Raw genomic sequence first — 4,383 nt, 5'->3', positions numbered from 1 at the left:
GTTTGAGTTCATCTACCTACATGGGTTAGTTCTTGCAAGGAAGAGCACTTGTGTATCCAAAAATGACAATCATGAAGCTCAAAATAGAATTTTTCAAAGGATATGTTTGAATGGTTTTGTGATTCCTTGTATTCAACCACCATTGTGTAGAGTCTTGGTGATGTAGAGGTTGCTCAAGATGTGAGTGAGTCGCAATCTCATGGAATTAGATTCAACCAAGCACCTACATGGGTTAGACAACATGCAAGGTGCGAATATATCCAAGACATAAGATAGTTATCATAAGAGATATATCATGGATTAGTCATAAGCTCATGTCTTGCATGTATCCAATGGAGTTTCTACTCCAAGTTCGAAGCATCAATGATGTTCAATTCTCCTCTCAACCTGAAAAACACTTTCTCATCAAGAAGTTTAGTAAATATATCCGCTAATTGCTTATCGGTGCGAACATGCTTAAGATCAATGTCACCCTTAGCAACATGATCTCGAATGAAATGATGACGAACTTCAATATGCTTAGTTCGAGAATGTTGTACAGGATTATGACCAATTTTGATAGCACTTTCATTATCACAAAGTAGTGGAACATGTTTCACATAGATCCCATAATCTTTAAGAGTTTGGGTCATCCAAAGTAATTGAGCATAACATGAACCAGCGGCAATGTATTCCGCTTCGGCGGTGGATAAGGATACCGAGTTTTGTTTCTTGGAAGACCAAGACACAAGAGATCTACCAAGAAATTGACAAGTACCCGAAGTGGACTTTCTATCAACCTTGTCTCCAGCATAATCCGAGTCGGAATAGCCAACGAGATCAAAAGAAGATCTCTTAGGATACCAAATGCCAAAGTTTGGTGTATGGATTAAGTATCTCACTATCCTTTTCACAGCCTTAAGATGACATTCTTTAGGAGCAGCTTGATATCGTGCACACATGCACACACTTAGCATAATATCGGGACGTGAAGCACATAGGTATAACAATGAACCAATCATAGAGCGATAAACCTTTTGATCAACCGGTTCACCATCTTTGGTTAAATCATTATGTCCACTAGTAGGCATGGGTGTAGACATACCTTTGCATTCTTGCATATTGAACTTCTTGAATAAGTCCTTGGTGTACTTTGTTTGAGAGACAAATGTACCTTCCTTAGTTTGCTTGATTTGCAAACCGAGAAAGAATTTGAGTTCACTCATCATAGACATCTCAAACTTCTCTGACATTAGCTTTCCAAACTTTTCACTAAAGAGAGGGTTAGTTGAACCAAATATGATATCATCAACATAAATTTGGCATACAAATAGTTCTCCATTAACCCTTTTAGTAAAAAGAGTAGAATCAATTTTACCAATTTCAAAACCACTTGTAGTAAGGAACTTGGTCAAGCATTTATACCATGCTCTAGGAGCTTGTTCAAGACCATAAAGAGCATTGTGAAGTTTGTAAACATGATTTGGTTTCTTAGGATTGATAAAACCGGGAGGTTGTTTGACATAAACTTCCTCCTCTATTTCACCATTTAGAAAAGCACTTTTGATGTCCATTTGGTACAAGGTGATATTATGGTGATTAGCATAGGCAAGTAAGATGCGAATGGACTCAAGTCTAGCAACGGGAGCATATGTCTCACCATAGTCCATACCTTCGACTTGTGTGTATCCTTCGGCAACGAGACGTGCTTTGTTGCGAACCACTTGTCCATCCTCATCTTGCTTGTTGCGAAACACCCATTTGGTACCAATGATGTTGTGGTTGTTGTCGGGCTTCTCAACTAATGTCCAAACTTGGTTTCTCTCAAAGTTGTGTAGCTCTTCATGCATAGCGTTTATCCAATCCGGATCTTCCAATGCTTCTTCAACCTTCATAGGTTCAATGCTAGAGATGAATGAATAGTTTTCACAAAAGTTAGCTAAATGAGTCTTTGAGCGAGTGATTCTCCCGGTTTGTATATCATTTAAGATTTGCTCGACGGGATGATCTTTGGCAATTCTTGCTCAAACTCATGAGAGCTTTTGCTTGGGTCTTTGTTGAACATCTTCTTCATCTTGTTCTTCATCTTGTTCTTCTTCTTGGTCTTCTTCATTGTTGATGTTGTCGTTCTCTTGTCGTGGTGGAGAAGGAGGTTGTTGATGTTCGTCTTGATGTATTTCCTCATTTTCTTCATCTTGGTGTGTCCCACTTGTGGATGCTTCCGTGTCAATTCTTGGTTCACTTTGTTGTGAAGTAGAAGCTTCCACTTGGACGGATGAAGTACTCTCCTTCACCTCCGTTGGACGAATTTTGCCAATGGACAAGTCTTGGATTGCTTCTGAAGGGTCTTTGTCTCCTACATCAATTGGCAATTGCTCTACTTGCGAGCCATTAGATTCATCAAACTTCACATCTACCGTCTCTTCAACCTTTCGGGTGAAATTGTTGTAGACACGGTAAGTGTGAGAGTTTGAGCCATAACCAAGTAGGAAACCTTCATGAGATTTAGGAGCAAACTTTCAACGATGATGCTTATCAAGAATGTAGCACTTTGAGCCAAATACTCGAAAGTATCCAACTTGGGGTTTGTTACTGGTGAGGAGCTCGTATGCCGTCTTGTCGAGTAGCTTGTGAAGATACAAGCGATTTGTTGCGTGACAAGCTGTCTCAACCGCTTCTGCCCAAAAGTGCTTCGGCGTCTTGTATTCATCAAGCATCATTCTTGCCATTTCGATGAGTGTCCGGTTCTTCTTCTCAGCAACTCCATTTTGTTGAGGTGTGTACGTAGCCGAGAACTCGTGTGAAATCCCTTCTTCGTCAAGAAAGGTGTCCACATTTGCGTTCTTGAACTCCGTTCCATTGTCACTCTGAACCTTCTTGATCTTCACGTCAAACTGATTTTGGGCCTTCCTAGCGAAGTTTCTGAAGATCTTCTGGACCTGCGACTTGTCATTAAGAAAGAACACCCACGTAAATCTTGAAAAATCATCAACTATAACTAGACCAAAAGAATTTCCACCGAGACTCTTGTAGGCGTTGGGACCAAAAAGATCCATATGAAGTAGCTCGAGTGGCCTCCTTGTGGTCATGATGTTCTTCACGGGATGTCTTCCTCCAACCTGTTTACCTGCTTGACAAGCACTGCAAAGTCTATCATTATCAAATATGACATCGTTAACTCCAAGGATATGATTTCCTTTAATAAGATTGTCAAGGTTTCTCATGCCAACGTGACCTAGTCGTCTATGCCACAACCAACCTTTTGAGGATTTAGCAATAAAGCAAGTTTTAGGTTGTGCCTTTTTAGAGAAATCGACAATGTAAAGATCACCTCTACGCATACCGGTAAAGACCATTTTATGATTGTCTCGACGAAATACTTGGCACTCTACCTCAGTAAATAGGACATTCAAACCGAAATCAGCAAGTCTAGATACTGAAAGTAAGTTGTAGCCAAGAGATTCAATGAGCATGACATTTTGAATGGAACTATCATGTGAGATGGCCACCTTACCAAGGCCAACCAATTTACCCTTTGAATTATCACCAAAGGTGACATATTTTCCAGGGCCGTCATTTTCAGCAAGCTCACAGAACATCTCTTCATCTCCGGTCATATGATCAGTACATCCACTATCAAGAACCCATTCCTTTCCTCCTTACTCATATCCCCGAAGATTTGCCATAAGCCCAAAATGTCTCATTGCATCATCAAGATCGAAGTCACTATCATCATCATCATAGTATCCATGTTCACCATGATCTTGTGACTCATCATTTCCTAGAGAGGGTAATTCATTAGATAAATGATCATCAAAGTGGTCACCTTTATGAATTCTTATAGCTTCGAATATGATATCACTAATGATTCCAACATCTCCTTTAGCTCGCTTGAGATTGGCAAGCTCAAATAGATAATCACCAAAACTAGGATCACTAGAGTTCATCTTACTCAAGGCAATAGATTTATGGAGAATTTCATCCAAATTTTTCAAGGAATGATCAGGAAATCGTTCCTCAAAAAATTTCCATATAGTATAGGCACAATTAAGAGTAGGCAAATTAGCAATCAAATTTTTGGGCAATCCTCTAATGATGAGCTCAATAGTTCTAAGATTGTGAATCATGTCAATATCTTCATCTAGGGTAGGATGCAAAGGATCAATATGAGGTGCACAAGGACTAGCAATATACTTGTTCAAATGATATTGATTGAAGATTACAAGCATCTCATTTTTCCACTCGTGAAAATACTCTCCATCAAGAATAGGCACTCTATGTCTAAGACTCCCTAAAGTAGACACATCCATCTTCCTCCAATGGTGATTAAACCAAGGCAATGGAAACCAAGGCTCTGATACCACTTGTAGGATCTTGAAGTAGATGTGTCTAGAGGGGGGGGGG

The sequence above is a fragment of the Triticum dicoccoides genome, chromosome 6A (assembly GCF_002162155.2).
Source record: "Triticum dicoccoides isolate Atlit2015 ecotype Zavitan chromosome 6A, WEW_v2.0, whole genome shotgun sequence".
NCBI lineage: Eukaryota > Viridiplantae > Streptophyta > Magnoliopsida > Poales > Poaceae > Triticum > Triticum dicoccoides.
This window is presented reverse-complemented; position numbering follows the sequence as displayed.